The 22,381-nt window shown below is 38.5% G+C and overlaps 1 protein-coding gene across 1 annotated transcript in view; it reads left to right on the forward strand.

The window, feature by feature from the left end:
- Positions 1 to 22,381, forward strand: part of rcbtb2 (regulator of chromosome condensation (RCC1) and BTB (POZ) domain containing protein 2) — an 824,162-nt gene that overhangs the window by 574,769 nt on the left and 227,012 nt on the right. The gene's annotated exons all lie outside the window — the stretch shown is intronic.

Below are 22,381 nucleotides of genomic sequence, written 5' to 3' on the forward strand. Positions count from 1 at the left end.
CATTCCGGCAAATTACCGGTAATATTACAACTTCTCTTTCCAGAAAATAGCCAGAACGAATTTACCGGTGTTTTCTGTATGAAAGGTGTGTATGTGTGAAAGGGGCTAATAATTAATCTAACCACATACATTCTGTATATTGAGTAATTGCTTGCCTTTATTTCCTGTAATGTATGAACTTATTGTACGTTATACTTTAATAATGGCCATTATTGATTATTAAAAGTGATATTCAGCAAAAGAGAGGGCATGTTTCGTAATTTCAATGTACATGAAGAGGAGGCAGTGATGTTATAGGCTCCGATTTCTTATGAATACGCATACAGTGAAGATGACGCTCATATATGCAGCACAACGCCTCAACATTTGTGCTGTCTGTTAAAATGTTAATGTCAAAATGAAAATAGCAGTGCCTTCATGTTTTTATTTTATTGTTAAAAAAAGTGAAACAACGTAGCCAGGATGATGTGAAACCGGTTCGCGTGGGTTTCCTCCGGGTGCTCCGGTTTCTCCCACCGTCCAAAAGACATGCAGGTGAATTGGGTAGGCTAAATTGTCCGTGGTGTATGTGTGTGTGTGTGTTTGAGTGTTTGTGGATGTTTCCCCAGAGATGGGTTGCGGCTGGAAGGCCATCCGCTGCGTAAAAAACACGCTGGATAAGTTGGCGGTTCATTCCGCTGTGGCGACCCCAGAATAATAAAGGTACTAAGCCGACAAGAAAATGAATGAATGAATGGACATGCAGAGTGTAGAAGGTGCTCAGCGTCATTCACATCACTACTAAACACCATCACAGTAACACACATGACACTTGAGTAATGCAAACATCATTTGTCAACTTTAGATGTAACAAAACTCTAACGTAATGAGAAAAGAAGGTAATGTCAACAGAAGAGCAAAACAAGTGAAGTGCGGTTTTCTGGTTACAGGTTTGTCTGTATGTTGTTGTTGTTGCCTTTCTGCTAAGGCCTCAGCTAGCCAATCCGTCATTGAGCATTTCCCGTGGCAGGAAGGAGACGTGAGCTCATGTCTTTCTAAAGAATAACAAACAAAATCAGTAAAGAAATGTCTCATTGTATTAATTGTTTGGCTGCACAATGCTCACACATTGTAGACTAACATGCGTCTGCTGACTGCCGTCAGCTCTCTGACCTCTCAGTTGTATTTCACACACAAGTCCTCGGCTTTCGACGGTTTGTAAAAGTAGAAGTGGCTTTTTGGTGCTTAAGCATATCCTCGAGATGTTTACAATCTGTTATTAAGAACGTGTGAATAAAAGGTGTGAAGGCGCTCCAGGTTATAAGCCATGCTTTTATTAAAGCTGTTGCATGCAAAGCAGTTTTTACTCTCAGCACGTTATAAAGGAAATCCTGTGGCATCTCTTCGCTCTTCAGCAATGAGCGTGTCCTCTAAAATAGCATGAGAAATAAAATGTGCATCTATCTTTGGTCTTACAAGAAGTCTATTAAAAAAAACCATACCTCAAAACTGCAACATAGGCTCATTCTGAAAACGTAGCCCTTTATCAGGGCTCACCAATCTTGTTCCTGGAGGTCCGGTGCCCTGCAGGGTTTAGCTCCAACTTGTCTTGTCTTTATATTCTATACTGGACATTATTTCTATTACGTGACAAGACTTATGTCTAAGCAAAGTCAGACCTTACTCTCCTAATGAAATCAATAATCAAGGCATGATCATATTTTATCATGTTAAAATAATATTTTTTTTTGTATAGCATTTTTCCAACATACATGCAATTCAAAGTGCCTCACAAACAACAACAAAAAAGCATTAAAATAGACCACATAAACTTCACACATACTCAGATAAAAGCATTCATGTATACAAAATATAAGTATATATATCCACATGCTCACACACACAATAGTCCTTATATATGCAAGCACACACCATACATACACACATAAACCTCCAACAATGTAGATAAAATGCATACACCTTAAAAGCTTGTGTATTCTTACGCAATTTTAAAAAGATGTGTCTTAACACGCTTTTTAAAAACATGAATACTAGGGGTTTTTTTCACTTCAAGAAGGAGACAGTTCCAAACTTTTGGAGCATAATGGCTCAAAGAGGTGCCGCAAGATCGCATTAGGTTTACAGAGTAAAATTCTAAAAGTCCAGCGCTAGAAGAGCGTAGCAAACGGTTTGGATTATATTTTGATAAACAGTCGGAAATGTAGGAAGGTGTCATGTTGTGAATAAGCGTAATCTAGAGCAGGGGTTCCCAAACTTTTCAGCCCGCGACCCCCAAAATAACAATGCCAGTGACTCACGACCCCCAATATCCTCTGAGGTGGTTATAAGTACAGAAACCTTGCATGCAATGACGCAGACACACCAATTTAATTTGTGTCAGTGCTTTAAATGTGCCAGAAAGTATAACCTGATGTTATAAAATCAAAATGCATCTGACGCTATTGCTGCCTTTAATATAATGTAATTACCCCAGGGGTCGCAATCCAATAGAACTAGTAACTATAAGCTACTATAGTAACTATATAGTATATAGTAACTATAAACGACTATTTTTAGTTTCAGTATAGTTGTGGATAAAATATGTTAATTCTTATGGTTTAATAAAAATAAATAGATTTTTGGAAATCACCAGGCGACCCCCCCCTTCATTGCCCCGCGACCCCTCGGGGGGTCCGGACCCCCACTTTGAGAACCACCGATCTAGAGGCCTTTGCCTTTCATGTAAGCCACTTCTGATACCAAATGATCAACTAGAAGTCAAGTTATTATTTGTTGTGCCTAAAACTTGGATAGGCGGCAAAAATTTTGTCAGGTAGGGTTTAGATCTTTTTAAGACCACACTGAAATAAATATTCAAGGAATGTACTTATTATTTTTAAGATGAGAGTTTGCAAACCAGTGATACGGACTGAATTTAAACCAATAAATGAAGGACAGTATGAAATGTTATTATATTGTTTAAATTCAGCCCATATAAACTGTTAAAAGTGCCACCTCTTACCTTGAATTAATATTATTATTATTATTATTTTAAGTAAATCCAATTAATGGGCTCTATTTTTAAGGTCCATGCGCAGAACGCAAAACGCAGGGCGCAAACACTTTCAGGGCGTGTCAGAACGCATTTTTGCTAATTTACGGACGGGAAAATGCGCTTTGCGCCAAGGTGCATGGGCTAAAAGGGTTGAGTTTATTTTCTTAATGAGTTATAGGTGTGTTTTAGGAATAAACCAATTAGAGTCTCATCTCCCATTCCCTTTAAGACCCAGCTGTGTCGCGCTGAGAGCGCATTCGCTATTTACAGGACGCAAAGTAAGTCTAAGTGGAAAAAATGAGCATTTCACAAGCAAACAGTAAACAGTTGACAGTTTTTTTTACAGAAAACTGTTAAACAGAGCATCTACTGCGTGAGAATGAGAGATAATGGATCACTTTCACATTCGCTCTTGGATAGGGAAACCTTTACACACAGACATCAATTGGTCTATAAATAATTAATTTCGTTTGTTAAGTGCAAAGATTTGTTTCAAAACTATTTCTAAATTCAGTTCTAATTTCCAGCAAACGAATAAATGAACAATAATGACCAAGTGTGCTCAAAATACTTATTTTATTATTAATAAAAAAATAAAAAGTTATTTCCTAAAACACATGCTGTGCCCCATATGGTCTAAAACCTGACAGGTGGACCAATCTAAGCTTGTTTTTAATAAAACAAATATAAATATGGATATAATAAATAATACTGATAATAATAATAACATTATACAAAAGCAAATTGTTATGAATGAACTGAAAAAGCCTCCCGAGATGAAGAAGACATAAAAGCAGTGATTTTTCATATTTCTGTAGGCTAGAAAATAATATGTTTTGTAATATTTTAATCCTTTATATTTATATCCTATATCTATTCTTATTATATCCTATATATATCCTTAATATTTATTTTTTTCATATGTAAAGATATTTGCCTATTGCTCTCTTGTGTGTATTAAGCAGTGTGTAAGCGAGGCGCAACTCTGCACTGGAGTTTACTCCGGGTTAGTTTTGGTGTAATGAAAAATCTATTATAGTTTCTTAAAATAGCCACGCTAGCGGTCCGCCTCAGAACGCCTTCCTTTTTAGACCAGAACGCCTATGAGCGCACAAATGAGCACTAATGCATTTGCTATTTAAACAGCGTAGCGCAACGCCTCAAAACAACTCTTGCGCCAAGCTGAAACTACCAAAAGACTACTGCGCCGCGCCTTGCGCCACACTGCGCCGGGTGTATGATAGGGCCCAAAATGTTTTTTCAGCATTGTCTCTCTCTCAGTGTGTGTGTTTTCCAGGCTCGCTGTCTGTCTCTCAGTGTCTTTGTTTTTTACGGTGTCATCAGTCTTTCAGTTTGTGTTTGTGTGTGTGTGTGTGTGTGTGTGTGTGTGTGTGTGTGTGTGTGTGTGTGTGTGTGTGTGTGTGTGTTTGTGTGTGTTCATCAGGAAGAGGATGAGTCAAGCAGATGGACTCTGACCTACTGATCTCCACTTTCTACACACTCTATTCCTTCATGTCACGAATTGCAGACACAAAGCATTTATTAAATAAACTGTCTGGCCAGGTTTTCCTATATAGGATAATTTAATATCGAAAGTATGTAATAATGAATTTAAAATTGTGTGTGCGATTTATGTCTACAGTTGAAGTCAGAATTATTAGACCCCCTGTTTATTTTTTCCCTAATTTCTGTTTAACAGAGAGAAGATTTTTTTCCACACATTTATAAACATAATAGTTTTAATAACTCATCTCTAAGAACTGATTTATTTTATTTTTGCCATGATGACTGTAAATAATATTTGACTAGATATTTTTTCAAGACACTATCGAAAAAAATATGTAGCTTAAAGAGGCTAATAATTTTGACCTTAAAATGGTTTTTAAATACTTAAAAACTGCTTTTATTCTAGCCAAAATAAAACAAATAAGACTTTATCCAGAAGATAAAATATTATCAGACATACTGTGAAAATTTCCTTGCTCTGTTAAACATCATTTGGGAAATATTTAAAAACATCAAAAAATCAAAGGGGGGCTAATAATTCTGATTGTGGTTTCCCCCACAAGTCCAAGCATATGCGCTATAGGTGGATTGGATAAGCTAAATTGTCCGCATTATGTGTGTGAATGAGTGTGTATCAGGCCCGGATTGGCTAATCGGGAGGACCGGGAGAATTCCCGGTGGGCCGGTCTGTTTTTTGGCCGCGAGGGCCGGTGTCCCTAGCTGCTTGCACTCTCAGCAGTTGCACTTTTTGATTTATTTGTTTATTTGACCATAACCTCACTCTTTTTATTCATTATTTTGCCGCAGCTTCGCTCTTTTTATTTATTTTCTCGCAGCCCCGTGAGCAAAATGCAGCCCGCAGGTTAATGATGATGTAATCACCATTAACCTGCGGTCATTCCACCCCAAACAGCGGCACCTTTAGTGAATATTAATTAATATTAATGAATATGACTCCTGCTTAATGAAAATAAGATGATTCACTACATTAATAATTCTGACATAACTTGATCAGAAATCTAAAAAGGGGAGAAAAAGAGTAGGGTAAAAAAAAAAAGAATATACATCAATAGCAGCACATAACAGTGCAATACTTATTCTCTATCCCAAACTCCTTAGCTTAATAGCGCCATTGTGGTCTAGTGGTTAGCATGTTGCGTTATCACACCTCTGATATGTGTTCGAACCTCACCAGAATAAAATATATTTTTACATTTTTAGTGTTAAGACATATAATACTGTTTGGGTTACTTATGTAGGGGTACATTTTTTTTTTGTGTGGACAAAGGACTGGATATAAAGCATTAATGTTGCTATATTTATGAAAAAAACATTTGAAGTTCTAAAGCAGCTGTGTCCTTAAAAAAGACGTGTTAGTGTCATTAGAAACTGAATTGGAAATAACGTTATTTTAATATTGTCAGTTGGTAACCGAAGTGGGCCGGTTTAAGGCTTGAAACTCCAGAGCTAAAAAGGAGTCCCACTCCGGCCCTGGTGTGTATGGATGTTCCCCAGTGATGGGTTATAGCTGGAAGGGCATCCGCTGTATAAAACATATGCTGGATAAGTTGTTGGTTCATTCCGTTGGGGTGACCCCAGCTTATTAAAGGGACTAAGCTGACAATAAAATAAATGAATTAATGAATATTTATATTATTTGCTAATTACTAACAACCTTATGTGGAACTCTGAATCTGCGTCTCATTTCGGAGTCTGCTACTGTCCACCGGAGTTCGTATTTCTGTCATGGACGCATGCTTAGAGAGCCTTCCTGACTAAAAGAATGAAATACGTTGTTTTCCATCAAGGCAACCCAGGGTGTTGGAATATAATTGGCTAAACTGGCAGTGGGCGGGTTAAAATTACCAAAACAAAGACAGCCATTCCAGCACGTAAGGCACATTTTCAAAGCAGAATATCCAACACAATCTCACGGCAATTTGTAACTTTTTCCTTTAGTGGCTAATTCGTATGAATTCGTACGATCTAATTCGTACTATTTAGTACGATTTGCTTATCCCCCAATGACGGTTGGGGTTAGGGGTGGGGTTAGGTGCCACGCCTCCTTTTTAAAATCGTACCATTTTGTACGACTGAACTCGTACGAATTCGTACGAATTAGCCACTAAACTGGCAAAACGTAAAATACTTACGTTTTCTCGTGAGATCAGGCTGGAATATCTGACTTCAGCATTGTTTTTCAGATAAACAAAAATGTTTACTTAGCATGTTTTTTAAACACCTGTAAACATATTATGGTATTTTTATGTTTTAGAAGAGTTAAAAACTTACATACAGCACCTTTTAGACCAATATTTAACCCTTCACCTTCACTCAGAGCTCTGTTGTGCACTGCATAGAAGGTGATTTTGTTTTAAACCCATAATAGTCCGTCTTTAAGATTTTGATGAAGAGTGTATTACAGTTGTACATGAAGAATCCGTCATAAACAGTAAAACAGGTAATCGCCTTCATGTGAGAACGCAAACAGTGGAAACACATGACTAAATAGTGTGAAACCACTTACTGGCATAAGAAGTCGTTTCTCTCCCTCTCTCTGAAATCAACACGTTCTAAAGGAAATCCTGCTGTAGCTTCTCTTCACGTTTCCTTTCTTTTACTATCACTTCTTCAACGTCTTTCATAATATATCATGACTGTAAATTTAATCCGAAGCTAACTTAAATACATTAAAAATATGTAATTTTCCAATGTAATTTGAATTTATCATTCGTTTAATGTCTCTCAAAAAAATATTCGGTTCACTGTTAGATTTGGCAGCAATTTTACAGTTACTTACTGTGGAAAAATGGCCAGTAAAACCACATACGTTCAGTTCATTGCAGTATGCACTGTATTGTGTGTAATTTTAGAATTTTTCCAGTAACTTACTGCATATTAATAGTTCGTGATATTCAACTAATTCATATCTAAGATTATCCGCAACGCTTTTCATCATGAGCATTGCATTGTGGGTAATTTTAGAACTTTTACAATAACGTGCATATTAAGAATTTGTGTTATTCTACTGTAAATGTTTTTAAATTACCCACAATGCAGAGAATAAAGAGCATTGCTTTGTAGATAATTTAATAATTTTAAAGTAGCGAGGCAGTGGCGCAGTAGGTTGTGCTGTCGCCTCACAGCAAGAAGGTCACTGGGTCGAACCTCGGCTCAGTTGGTGTTTCTGTGTGGAGTTTGCATGTTCTCCCTGCCTTCGCGTGGGTTTCCTCCGGGTTTCCCCCAAGACATGCGGTACAGGTGAATTGGGTAGGCTAAATTGTCAGCTTTGCGTTTTTGACTGTTTGGCGCCATCTTGTGACTGAATAATGCGTAGGTTAGTGTATACTCCATCAGCTGTGTTTGTTTCTGTCGTCTTTACGTTTTTGACTGTTTGGTGCCATCTTGTGACTGAATAATGTGCAGGTTAGTGTATACTCCATCAGCTGTTTTCGCAGCTGTCATCTTTGCGTTTTTGACTGTTTGGCACCATCTTGTGACTGAATAATGTGCAGGTTAGTGTATACTCCATCAGCTGTTTTCGCATCTGTCATCTTTGCGTTTTTGACCGTTTGGTGCCATCTTGTGACTGAATAATGAGCAGGTTAGTGTATACTCCATCAGCTGTGTTTGTTTCTGTCGTCTTTACGTTTTTGACTGTTTGGCACCATCTTGTGACTGAATAATGTGCAGGTTAGTGTATACTCCATCAGCCGTTTTCGCATCTGTCATCTTTGCGTTTTTGACTGTTTGGCACCATCTTGTGACTGAATAATGAGCAGGTTAGTGTATACTCCATCAGCTGTGTTTGTTTCTGCCGTCTTTACGTTTTTGACTGTTTGGCACCATCTTGTGACTGAATAATGTGCAGGTGAGTGTATACTCCATCAGCCGTTTTCGCATCTGTCATCTTTGCGTTTTTGACTGTTTGGCGCCATCTTGTGACTGAATAATGCGTAGGTTAGTGTATACTCCATCAGCTGTGTTTGTTTCTGTCGTCTTTACGTTTTTGACTGTTTGGCACCATCTTGTGACTGAATAATGTGCAGGTTAGTGTATACTCCATCAGCCGTTTTCGCATCTGTCATCTTTGCATTTTTGACTGTTTGGCGCCATCTTGTAACTGAATAATGCACAGGTTAAGCTGTACTCCATCACCTGTTTTCAATTCTGTCATCTTTGTTTTTTTATTGTTTGGCGTCATCTTGTGACTTAATAATGCGCAGGTTAGTGTGTACTCCATCAGCTCTTTTCGCTTCTGTAATCTTTGCATTTGTGACTGTTTGGCGCCATCTTATGACAGAATAATGCACAGGTTAGTATATACTCTATCAGGTGTTTTCAATTCTGTCAGCTTTGTGTTTTTGACTGTTTGGCGCCATCTTGTGACTGAATAATTGACAGGTTAGTGTATACTCCATCAGCTGTGTTTTTTTTTTATTCTGTCAGCTTTGTGTTTTTGATTGTTTGGCGCCATCTTGTGACTGAATAATGTGCAGGTAAGTGTATACTCGATCCGCTGTTTTCGCTTCTGAAAGCTTTGCGTTTTTGACTGTTTGGCGCCATCTTGTGACTGAATAATGCGCAGGTTAGTTTATACTCCAGTTTGTTTCGTTTCTGTCAGCTTTGCGTTTTTTTGGCGCCATCTTTTGACAAATAATCAGCACAGCTTTTGTAAAAGATGCACACAGAAAACAATAATTTTAAATAAAGCAATAATTTCGTCTCCAAATATGAAATGAGACACGTCTGATGACTCTTATGATTAATGTTTGTCTAAATTAAGATCTTCCCATAATCAGTCACATTAGCAGTAGCAGTAGCATAAGTCACAGTAGCTATTTATGTAGCAGTGACATTGTTGTTGTGTCTCTCCATTGTCTCCGAGTGCTGTTTTTGGACCGGATGGCACAAGAGAAAGCGGCGCTAAAATGCCACTGTAATTCATCCTGTGTTCACTGCCCAAAGGTCGTGTGTGTGTGTGTGTGTGTGTGTGTGTGTGTGTGTGTGTGTGTGTGTGTGTGTGTGTGTGTGTAAAAATGGAAACTGGCCGATCAGGGCGGTGTTTTTTAGGAGCATGGTGTTGATCCATTGTTTGTCCACTGTCTCTGATATACGTCTGTCCACAGCTGCCAAAAGAAATGAAACACTCCATCTGTCCTTCAGTCTTCCTTCCTTTTCCAGACCAGAATAGACGAGCACGGCCTTACTGAATCCTTCTTAGATACTGTCAGTATCTACTGCAAAGCTGAAACCTGCGTTGGTTTTCATTTAGAGCATTTATGCTTTTGGTTTTCAGTGTTATGTTAGCAAAGACAATGTGCTGTATTAACAAAGACATTGTTTTTAACATCTTGTAATTTTAAAGGTTTTAAAGACTGTATTTATTTCTGATATTTTTTGTTTTGGCTAACAGTAATACATTTATTATTTCATTTTCACATACAGTTTTATGCAAAGTATAGCCACCCCTGATAAATTTGTCCTTAAAATGGTGTTTTAAAAATTGAAAACTGCTTTTATTCTAGCTGAAATAAAACGAATAAGACTTTCTCCAGAAGAAAAAATATTATCAGACATACTGTGAACATTTCTTTGCTCTGTTAAACATCATTTGGGAAATATTTAAAAAAAAAAATTCAATGGTTGCGATGGTTCATCGTCCAGCAGGACAATGACCTGGAGCACACCGCCAAAATATCAATGCAGTGGCTTCACAACAACTCGGGGAATGTCCTTGAGTGGCCCAGCCAGAGCCCAGACCTAAATCCTATTGAACATCTAAGGAGAGATCTGAAAATGGCTGTACACCGTCGCTTTCCATCCAACCTGATAGAGCTTGGGAGGTACTGCAAATAGGATCGGGCAAAATTTCCCAAAGACCACCAAGCTTGTGGCATCATATTCAAAAAGACTTGAGGCTGTAATCGCTGCCAAAGGTGCACCAACAAAGTATTGAGCAAAGGCTGTGAACACTGATGTACATGTGATTTTTCAGGTTTTTTATTTTTAATAAATTTACAACAATTTCAAGAACTCTATTTTCACATTGTCATTATGGGCGATTGTGTGTAGAATGTTCAGGAAATAAATGCGGTTAGTCCGTTTTGGAATAAGTGAAGCGCAATGAATACTTTCCGGATGCACTGTGCTGGAATCAAGGCAAAGATAAAATAAATCAGTGATTAGAGATGAGTTATTAAAACTATTATGTTTAGAAATGTGTTGAAATTGGGGGAAAAATAAACAAATGGGTTAATAATTCCGGGGTGGGGGGGTTGGGGGGGGGGGGGGGGGGGGCTAATAATTCTGACCGTAAGTTTTCATGTTCTGAAGTTTTTATTGACAAATGCTTGTAAACCTAAAACTGCATTAGGTTGCATTACAGTGTACTTACCACAGCAGCGTCATGCTCAATTATCCAGTCACTGTAATACATCAGAGTATTGATGTGTTGGAATTAGTCTCTCTCTCTCTCTCTCTCTCTCTCTCTCTCTCTCTCTCTCTCTGATTGAGTGAATGATCAGGAAGTCTTTTCTTTGTTTCTCTTCTGGAGAACTTGAGCAGATGTGAATGTGGGAGTTCAGCTTCTCTCTCTCTCCCCCGCAGGTCTCACTGACACCACTTTCACATTCCTTTTACCTGAAAAGGAAAGAGTTTTGTTTTGTTGTTTTTAATATGTAAAGGCTGTGAGCGCCTAGTGCTGTCTGTGAGAAACTAGTTATGTCCTGAAGAAATTTTACTCGTCAAGCTCAGCTTTGGAAACAGACAGTAGATTGTATAATATATTTATAGTTGAAGTCAGTATTATTCACCCTGCTGTGAATCTTTGTTTCTAATATTTCCCAAATGATGTTTAACAGAGCTTGGGATTTTTCACTGTATTTCCTATATTTTTGTTCTTCTGGAGATTTCTTTTTTGTTTTATTTTGGCTAGAATAAAAGCAGTTTTGTTTTTTAACCACTTTTAGGTCAATACTATTAGCCCCCTAATATATTCCACAATATCATTTTTCGATAGAACAAACCTCCGTTTTAAACTCACCAGCCACTTTATTAGGTACACCTGTCCAACTGGTTGTTAACACGAATTTCTAATCATGCATTTAAGCTTGTAGACATGGTCAAGAGGATCTGCTGCAGTTCAAAACGAGCATCAGAATGGGAAAGAAAGGGGATTTAAGTGACTTTAAACGTGGAATGGTTGTTGGTGCCAGACGGGCTGGTCTGAGTATTTCAGAAACTGCTGATCTACTGGCATTTTCTCGCACAACCATCTCTAGGGCTTACAGTGATTGGTACGAAAAAGAGAAAATATCATTTGAGCGGCAGTTTTGTGGGCGCAAATGCCTTGTTGATGCCAGAGGTCAGAGGAAAATGGCCAGACTGGTTACAGCTGATGGTAAGGCAACAGTAACTCAAATAAGCACTGGCTACAACCGAGGTCTGCAGAAGAGCATCTCTGAACACACAACACGTCCAACCTTGAGGCGGATGGGCTACAGCAGCTGACAACCACACCGGGTGCCACTCCTGTGAGGTAAGAACAGGAAACTGAGGCTACAATTCACACAGACTCACCAAAACTGGACAACAGAAGATTGGAGAAACGTTGCCTCATCTGATGAGTCTCCATTTCTGCTGCAACATTTGAATGGTAGGGTCAGAATTTGGCATCAACAACATGAAAGCATTGATCCATCCTGCCTTGTATCAACGGTTCAAGCTGGTGGTGGTGTAATGGTGTGGGGGGTATTTTCTTGGCACACTTTGGGCCCATTAGTTCCAATTGAGCATCGTGTCAACGCCACAGCCTAACCGAGTATAGTTGCTGACCATGCCCATCCCTTTATGACTACAGTGTGCCCATCTTCTGATGGCTACCTCCAGCAGGATAACACGCCATTTCATAAAGCGCAAAGGTCCCACTTTATATTAAGTGGCCTTAACTAATATGTACTTACACAGGAATTAATAGTTTGTTACAATGTACTTATTGTGTAAATACATGTATTTACTGTGCGCTTACTGGTTTCCTGAACATGACTGAGTTCACCGTACTCAAATGGCCACCACAGTCACCAGCTCTCAATACTATAGAGCACATTTGGAATGTAGTGGAACGGGAGATTCGCATCATGGATGTGCAGCCGACAAATCTGCAGCAACTGTGTGATGATATCATGTCAATATGGACCAAAATCTCTGAGGAATATTTCCAGTGCCTTATTGAATCTATGCCAGAAAGGATCAAAGCAGTTCTGAAGGCAAAAGGGGCTCAAACCTGGTACTGGTAAGGTGTACCTAATAAAGTGGCCGGTGCGTGTACAATGATTTGTTTAATTTAATTTTTCTAATTAACCTAGTTAAGCATTTAAATGTCACTTTGAGCTGAATACTAATATCTTGAAAAATATCTAGTCAAATATTATGTGCTGTCATCATGGCAAGGATAAAATAAATTATTAGAGATTTGAGCAATGAGTTATTAAAACTATTATGTTTAGAAATGTGTTTAAAAAATCCATTAAACAGATATTGGGGGGGGGGGGATATACAGGAATAATTCTGACTCCAACTGTATTTATATAATCAGGTGAAGTGTGCACTGGGGTTATTCCTGCAATAAATATATTGTCCTCCCCTGCGGTCTTCCTTTCAGTTGTGCTTGCTCGTGCTCTCCATTGTTAAAAGTGACCCACCTCTGCACCCTTACACACATCAGCACATTTGGTTCAGGCGTTTGAATGGCTGTTAAACAGATCCCTCTCCCACACACACAAATGGATGTAAAATTCGGCGCCAGCTATTGTTGAGAGATGTGCTGATCATGTCTTCAGAGTGTCACGTTCAACTGGACAGTTTTGATAAGACACTCCAGCTGAACCTGTAGCTACTCTTCTGTCGGTTTATCTGTGTGTGTGTGTGTGTGTGTGTGCGTGTGTGTGTGTGTGTGTGTGTGTGTTTTGTAAGGTGTCTAGAAGCTTATCGTTTCCCCTTTCCTCCAGATGAAGTGAATCATCATAGTCATGACATCCGTGAGTCACTTTCAGGACTGATTTCAGTTCTTATAAACCAGTGTTATGGTTACCTTTCATTTGGCGTGTAAACACAATTACGAAAGCAATATTGTTAACATCACTTATGTCACTAAACTCTAACATACAAACCCATATGCAGTATGTAAACCAAAAGTTTACATACACTCTAAAAAAAGGAACATAACCATTTTTTTTTAATGTCAGATGGTAAATCATACTAAACGTTTACTATTTTATGTCTGTTAGGATTACCTAAATGATTTACATTTGATAAATGCCAGAATAATGAGATTTTTTTTTGAGAATTCTTTATTAATTTCTAGACAGTCAAAAGTTTACACACATTTCCTTGGTATTTTTGTAGCTTTGCTTTTAAGCTGTTTCACTTTGGTCAAATGTGTTGTCCTTCCACAAGCTTCTCACAATAATTTGCAGGAATTTTGGCCCATTCCTCCTGACAGAATTGGTGTAACTGACTCAGATGAGTAGGCTGTCTTGCTCGCACAAGCTTTTTCAAGTCTGCCCATAAATTTTCTACAGGATTGAGATCAGGGCTTTGTGATGGCCACTCCAAAACATTCACTCTGTTGTCCTTAGAGCACATTTTAACTAATTTGGCAGTTTGCTTAGGGTCATGGTCTGTTTGGAAGACCCATTTGTGGCCAAGTTTTAATTTCCTGGCTGGTGTCTTGAGATGTTGCTTCAGTATTTCTTCATAATGTTCTTTCTTCATGATGCCATCTATGCTGTGAAGTGGACCAGTCCCTCCTGCAGCAAAACAGCCCCACATCATGATGCTGCCGCCCCCATACTTCACAGTTGGGATGGTGTTCCTTGGCTTGCAAGCTTTCCCTTTGTCCTCCAAGTGTAACACTGCTCATTATGGCCAAACAGTTCAATCTTAGTTCCATCAGAGCACAGGACATGTCTCCAGAAATGAGTCTTTTTCCCAGTGTAATTTAGCTAATTGTAATCTGGCTTTGTTGTTGATTCTGGCTTGTTGATTTTCCCATGTTGTCACACAAGGAAGCAGTGTGTTTGAGATTTTCCTTAAATACTGTTCTACAGTTGTGCCTCCAATGAACTCAAATGTTGTCAATTAGCCAATCAGACACTTCCAAAACCTTGACACCATCATCTGAGCTTTCAGAGGCAGAACAATCTTATTGTATGTAAACTTGACTTTCAAGAAACGTTATAACAATTTCTCAAAAAATCTCTATCTCTTTATTTTGCTATTAAGCAGAACAGAAACAAATGTGATCATCCTAACCTAATTAAAAGAGAAAACGTTTAGCCACATTAACATCTGACTTTTTTGAAATGGTGATGTGCCTTTTTATACAGTGCATGTAAACTTCTGGTTCCAACTGTTTAGATTTATACAGCAGTTCTGTCTGGTTCTTGAAAATGATTGGCTGATAGCCAATACTCTGCCCACATTGAGTGCCAAGAAGATATAACCCTAACCCTATACATATATATGTACGTTTTTGTAACTCTAATGGCTGAATAATATATATTCAAATTGGCTTTTTTCAGTAATATGAACTTGTGTTTGCATATATTGCCATATTTCTGATTTTTCATAAAAAGTATGAATCTCAAAAATTAGTTCTTGTTCATGATTCAGATTTTTTTACTATTGTAAAATACATGACACAAATACAGAGCACAACAGTCCCGAAATAAAAACTCCATTATCTGATAACCCCTTCATTTCAAGCTCAAAAGGTTGTTAAAACATAATGTTTGCTTTTGTTGAAATGATGCATTTGCATTATTTGAACTTATATTTTAAAACAATCATGATAACGACTGAATCTGTGATGAAAACAACACAAAAACTACATTACCCATGATGCTGTATAATGAGTCCACCAATCAGAGAGCAGTGGTGAAGATATCTTTAGCTCCGCCCACTCTCACAAAGTACCACAACTGGCTTAAAATATATTATTTCTATAAACACAACTTAAATTAAAAGAGTTTGATTAGTTGTACAGTTCTGTCATTTAATTGTTATATCCATCCGCAAAGCATCATGGGATTGTAGTTCTTTATTTCATTAAAACTGTATCAGTCCAGGCAAAGAGCTTAGAAAGACCAAGAGGCGACACTCAATAGATCGTTCCGTTGCATCAGCAGCGCCCAGCAACAGCCCTGGATTCCGCCATTTTGGAGTGAACGTGATCGGCCGTCCATTGGATCTTATTGCTGTCGCAATGGCAAGCAGCTGCTTTGTTTTTTATTTATTTATTTAAAAAGCGTATTAAAGCTGAGGTACAACCTGAAAGATGACAATACAACACTAATTATCACAGTCATTAGCATTTTTAACTGTTTATTTTACAGACTTATAATATGCTGTTGTTCTATTAGAGTTTTAATTCCAAAATGGCCGCCGCGCCCTCTAGTGGCTGTTTCCCATATTACACTAGAGTGTCGCCTCTTGGTCATTCTAAGCTCTTTGGTCAAGGTAAAAAGTCATGGCAAAAAAATCGAACTTATTTTAATACGTTTACAAGTTCATTTTTAACCAATATTTTTGTTTTGTAAAGTTTAACTTAATAATTTTTACTCAGCTTGGCTGGTGTGTTAAAATGACTAGACAAGTTCATTTGATTCCACAACTCCAAAACAAAACAGGCATTAAGTTTGTTTGTGTCATGTCTGATTCTCATTATTTAGGTTTTTCTTTGCGTTAAGCTTATTAAATTAAACTTAGCATTGTGCGTTTCTGCCTGTATCTATTTGGCTTGATTCATGGCCTATAATACTTTAACACAAATACAAAAAATAAAATGAAAAGTACAAGAAAAAAGTACTTCCGTGATGCCAAAAAAGACAGGCCTTGTTTTACAGCTTTATAAAAGGGAGTCCTCATGTAGCAGCTTGAGTTTCAAAAGCACAAAATGATTTCAGAAAGTCACGTTTGAGGTTTACCGAGTGACTTTGTGAAATACATGTGGTGGAAGCTGAAAGTGACGTAAACCACAGACCATGTTTTAGTCATTATAACTGAACTATTGTTAAAAAACATTAGGAAGTCCAGAGTGAACTTCTGGTGAACCAGCCATCCGGACCAAATTGATGTCATGGTTGAACAGCTCTATTGCTTAAATGTGACCGTATTTGTGTGTGTTCTTTTTCTTGATCTATCTTGCTTGCAAAGATAGCCTCATTACGTTGATGTTTATTTTTTGTTTACTTTACATTCATCATACCAAGAGGTCAAGCGGTGATGCATAAGGTCAGTACTGTTAGCTGTTCAAACAGGTCTGATGTTACTTGAAATAAACTGGACAATTATACACTAGCCGGCCACTTTATTAGATACACCTTTTGCCTTCAGAGCTGCCTTAATCCTTCCTGGCATAGATTCAACAAGGTACTGGAAATATTCCTCAGAGATTTTGCTCCATATTAACATGATAGCATCACTCAGTAGCTGCAGATTTGTCGGCTGCACGTCCATTATGCGAATCTTCCATTCCACCACAATCCAAAAGTGCTCTATTGCAGTGGTTCTCAAACTGTGGTACGTGTACCACTAGTGGTACGTGGGCTGCCTTCTAGTGGTACGCAGATTAATCCAATATGTCATATGTACATGTAACATAAATTAAAAAATTTAGCAAAAATGGTTCATATATGAATATGATGACATAAAGCCTATATTTATGAGGTCCAAGCAGCATTTCCAGGCTTTGATGAATAGGATACTATAGGTTAACACATTACATTTAAGAACAAGAGATTTGTTTTTACTTTAAAAGAACAGTAGCCTACCATTTTAATGAACTTTTAAAAGCACATTTTAATTTAAATGTTGACATTTAATTATTATTATTTTTTTAATATAAGCTTAGCAGTGCTAATGTTCAAACTAATTATAAGGTTTAAAGTGGCTGATAATAATAAATATTATTAATGATAGTAATTAATCTGCTGCGTTTTTAAACTGTGCAGAGCTGTTGCTTCTTAATTGGGTCTACTACGCTACTGTATTTCAATTCTGCTCATATGGTGGTACTTGGAGGGACATTTTTTCTGAGGTGGTACTTGATGAAAAAGGTTTGAGAACCACTGCTCTATTGGATTGAGCTCTGGTGACTGTGGAGGCCATTTGAGAACAGTGAACTCCTTGTCATGTTCAAGAAACCAGTCTGAGATGGTTTACGCTTTAAAACATGGCGCGTTATCCTGCTGGAAGTAGCCATCAGATGATAGGTACTCTGTGGTCAAGGGATAGACATGGCAGCAACAATACTCAGGTAGGCTGTGGTGTTGACATGATGATCAATTGGTACTAATAGGTACAAAGTGTGCCAAGAACAAGACATTTGCACCCACTGATCTGGATATTTTCTCTTTTTTGGACCATTCTTTGTAAACCCTAGAGATGGTTGTGAAAATACCAGAAGATTAGCTGTTTCTGAATTACTCAGACCAGCCTGTCTGGCGGAAACAAAGTCACTTAAATCACCTTTCCTCCCCATTCTGATGCTCAGTTTGAACTGCAGCAGATCGTCTTGACCATGTCTACATGCCTAAACTTGCTGCCATGTGATTGCCTGATTAGAAATTTGCGTCAATTGGACAGGTGTACCGATTAAAATGGCTGGTGAGTTTAATATAAGACGGTAAATTATTTGCATATTTATCAATGAGTCATATGTTTCAGTTTGATATCCTGTTCATTACATGTTCGTTTTAGCTGTAAGTACTGCCCTCTCACTAAACTTTACAGAAACCAAACTGTGAACAGAAAAACCTGTTTGAAGGTCAACCAAAATGGTATACTGCCATAATTTACTCATATCCAACCAGAATAATCTTAAGCCATATATTCGGTTCGGTACAAGACTTTTGGTTTGGTACGCATTACAACCGAACGATTCAGACTAATAATAATAACTAAAATGATAAAAGAGAATAAGTGAACAAAATATAATGTTTTCAGTGCAATAACGCTCAACAAGGCATCCCAAATGACATTACAGGCAACATGCTTCCTTCCCCGCCCACCTCCAAACACTTCTCCAGTCAGGTGAGCGCTGCACTCCAATAGGCAAAAGCTGTTGATGAAATCCAGGCATAACACTGTATGACAACGCTTCAGATGACTGTTCTAGAGCCTACAGCTAATCATTACAGGTCTAAAGACAATTATAAATGATAAATGATCTTAAATAAAACAAATACATTTATAGAGATAGTTTATAAGTATATAACTTCACTCACCTGGGAAACGGAGGCCAGGTGAATGGTTTGTGAGCACAATTAAGAGCACACAGCATGCCATATCATCTGATAAATAAAGGAAATAATCCCAAAAGCCAACTCACGAGTGACGGCAACCAGCGAGACCTAGCGGTCACTCAAGTGGCCACTCCCTTAATAATGCAAACTTAATATAACCTAATATAAAGGAAAGGATGAGTTATAAAAGAATTCACCCCTCAGAGTTGTCATGAAGGGTAATATTAGCTATAGGACCCAAAATCGTTCTTTGTACCAGGCTGTAAACAGCTTTTTTCTGCTGTAAAGTTAGCCTTTCTAACAGTGGGCTCAATAGAAGTTAGCTCCATATGGAGCCAGGACTAGCGGACTATCGATGAATTGCAGTTTCAGTTACTTCCATATTGGCTTCCCGAGGAAGAGCGGGAGGTTGCCGCTTGGTTTATACCCTTTTATAAAAATTATTTTAGCATAATAGGTCTCATTGAAATACAATTTTTAAAAAAGTTTTTGCTTTATGCATTATCCTTCAGACAATATTCAGTTTTAATGGTAACACTTTACAATAAGGTTCATTGGTTAATGCATTTAATAACATGAACTAATCATGAACAACACATGTACAGCATTTATTAATTATAATTGAACATTTACTGATGTATTATTAACATCCAAGTCCATGCTTGTTAACATTAGTTAATGCACCGTGAGTTAACATGAACTAACAATGAACTACTGTATTTTCATTAACTAACATTAACTAACATGAACAAATGCAGTAGTAAATGTCTTGTTCATTGTTTGTTCATGTTAGTAAATGCATTAATTAACATTAAATAATGAACCTTATTGTAAAGTGTGACCGTTTTAATTAAGCGGCTCATGTCATACAGCATAATAAAAATCAAACATTCTCCCGAGGCACAATAGAAATTCCTTACAAAATCAGTCAAAAATCAGACTGGCCGCCAAAAGCTGTCATTGATCTTAAAGAGAGATGATTCAGCAGCCTGAAGCCTTTCTGCCGCACGTGATGGATCACTTTCTGCCTCACCTAGACCGACCCGCCGAAACTCGCTCATACAGGTGAAGACTAAATGATTTGCCCTTCTGTGAATTTTCTATCTTATTCAAACATTTCCCAAATGATGTTTAACAGAGCAAGGAATTTTTCACAGTATTTCCTACAATACTTTTTCCTCTGGAGAAAGTTTTTAATTTTTTAAAAACAATTTTAATGACAAAATTATCAGCCCCCTTAAGCTATATATTTTTGATTGTCTAAGGAACAAACCAAAGTTATACAATGACTTGCCTAATTACCCTAACTTGCCTAATTAACCTAGTTAATCCTTTAAATGTCACTTCACGCTGAATACTAGTATCTTGAAAAAATATCTTGTCAAATATTATGTACTTTCATCATGGCAAGAATAAAAGAATCAGTTCAGAAATCCAACCCGGGCTCATTGTGGTAACGTAGCCCTGCGGACGTTTCTGCGGACCGCGATTTACGTCCCGCGAGGTACGTATTTGAGCGTTTTTTGTTTTCGCGGATCCGCGAGAGGCTGCTTTGCGCGCTTTTTCGCATCTCGGGTGCCTCTCGGAAACGCGCACAGTTCGCGCCCGCGCTGTTCTCGTGTGAAAAGCCGGTGGATATGCCGCCCCGGCCGCCCTCCTCTTCCTCCTCCTCCTTCCCTAAACCCAAGCGACGGTTTGCAAAAGCCGTCCAGAAAGAAAAAAAAAAAAAGCAAAAGCCTTCGTCTTCGATTTCGACCGCGTTTTCGGATCCCGCCGCGTTATCGCCCTTACTTTTCGGATTCTGTTTTTTATCTTACCTGATTTCCGGAACTGCTGTTCCCCGGACTCGATCGTGGTCGTCATCCCCGTGGCCGGCTCCTCCTCTCCTCCTCCGGGGCCTCTGCTCCGCCGACGCAACGCTGTGAGCTAAGCGGACAAACTGGTTGCATCGGGAAAGCCCTCCACTCGGAAGCGAGCCGTCTGCCGGCGAGCGCGAAGAGAAAAAGCGGACCGGCGCCACACCGCCCCACAGCGTTCGCTCGAAAAAAACTAAACGCGGCCTTACGTACCTCCGGCCACGTAAATCGCGGTCTCCAGAAACGTCCGCGGGGCTTCGTTTCCAGAATGAGCTTGGGTTGTAGAAATCAGTCATTAAATCTATTATGTTTAAAAATGTGTTGAAAAAAATAGTGGTGACACTTTACAATAAGGTTCATTAGTTAATGCATTTACTAACATGAACTAATCATGAACAACACATGTACAGCATTTATTAATCATAATTGAACATTTACTAATGCATTATTAACATCCAAGTCCATGCTTGTTAACATTAGTTAATGCACCGTGAGTTAACATGAACTAACAATGATCTACTGTATTTTCATTAAGTAACGTTAACTAAAATGAACAAATACAGTAGTAAATGTATCGTTCATTGTTTGTTCATGATAGTAAATGCATTGATTAACATTAACTAATGAACCTTATTGTAAAGTGTGACCAAAATAGCTCCTTTAAACAGAAATTGGGGGAAAAAATATACAGGAGGGCTAATCATTCAGACTTCAACTGTATATATGTCAATCATTAATCTTCACAAACCATAAATCCACTGTCTTGGGGAAACCCTAACAGCTCGGGACATTTCTCATAAACCTGCGATTGTCCCCCAACACTGATAATCATACGATAAGCAACTTAGTTAACCTCTAACCCACTTATCTGGTATATATGTTATGACGTAAACTCAAACCACAACCAGCAGCAGTCAATATTGGAGAACAGGAAGCTGCTGATGTGTTTTAAAGTGGGAATTTCCGCATGAGTATAGAGGTTGAGCGTTTATGGCTTTCAGTCAGTGAGTGAGTAGCGTTGCTTCACTGTTGTCTGAAGCTCCTCACAGACGTGTCTGAACAGGACAGAGTTCAACCGAAATAACCAAAGCCGTGTGCTTCAAGGGAATAAGTAATGTCTTGATTAGATGTTGTCAGATTTAACAGAATCCTATCAGTGATCCCAATATAGTGATGTTGTGATGTGTTTTGACGCATGAGATGGATTTGGTTGTGAGAGTATAATCTTATCTGTGAGAGAGGAAACCTGTCGAAGTGTAAACTTTTACTTTCAGCTGTAATCTGTTGGTGGATTATAGAGACCTTTGTCTGTTACTCACCCTTTACGTATAAACATGACCAAATTTGTAAAGGAGGGTATAACCGGTGCCAAATGGGCTGTATAAACCTCCTGGAGTTTCACTGATTTATTGTCTTGCACTTGACAGAGAGTCCAACCTATTGTGTTTTATTATGTCTGTACCTACTCTAACTCACCATTGTCCGCACCATTGCCACCATCCAGGCACACGGTCCGCTCCGCAAAGACGGAAAATCCTCCCGGTCCCTCGGATTCAGAGAAGACACCGGATGACACGTGATGGGGGCCACCAACAAGACCCGCCCACCACCGCGAGCGACAGGAAGGGTGAGAGATGTGTCTCCCTTCCCAAAAACACTTCGCCGCAGCTCACGAGAGC

This window comes from Danio rerio, chromosome 15 (assembly GCF_052040795.2).
Source record: "Danio rerio strain M-AB ecotype USA chromosome 15, GRCz13ab, whole genome shotgun sequence".
In the NCBI taxonomy this organism is placed as follows: Eukaryota; Metazoa; Chordata; class Actinopteri; order Cypriniformes; family Danionidae; genus Danio; species Danio rerio.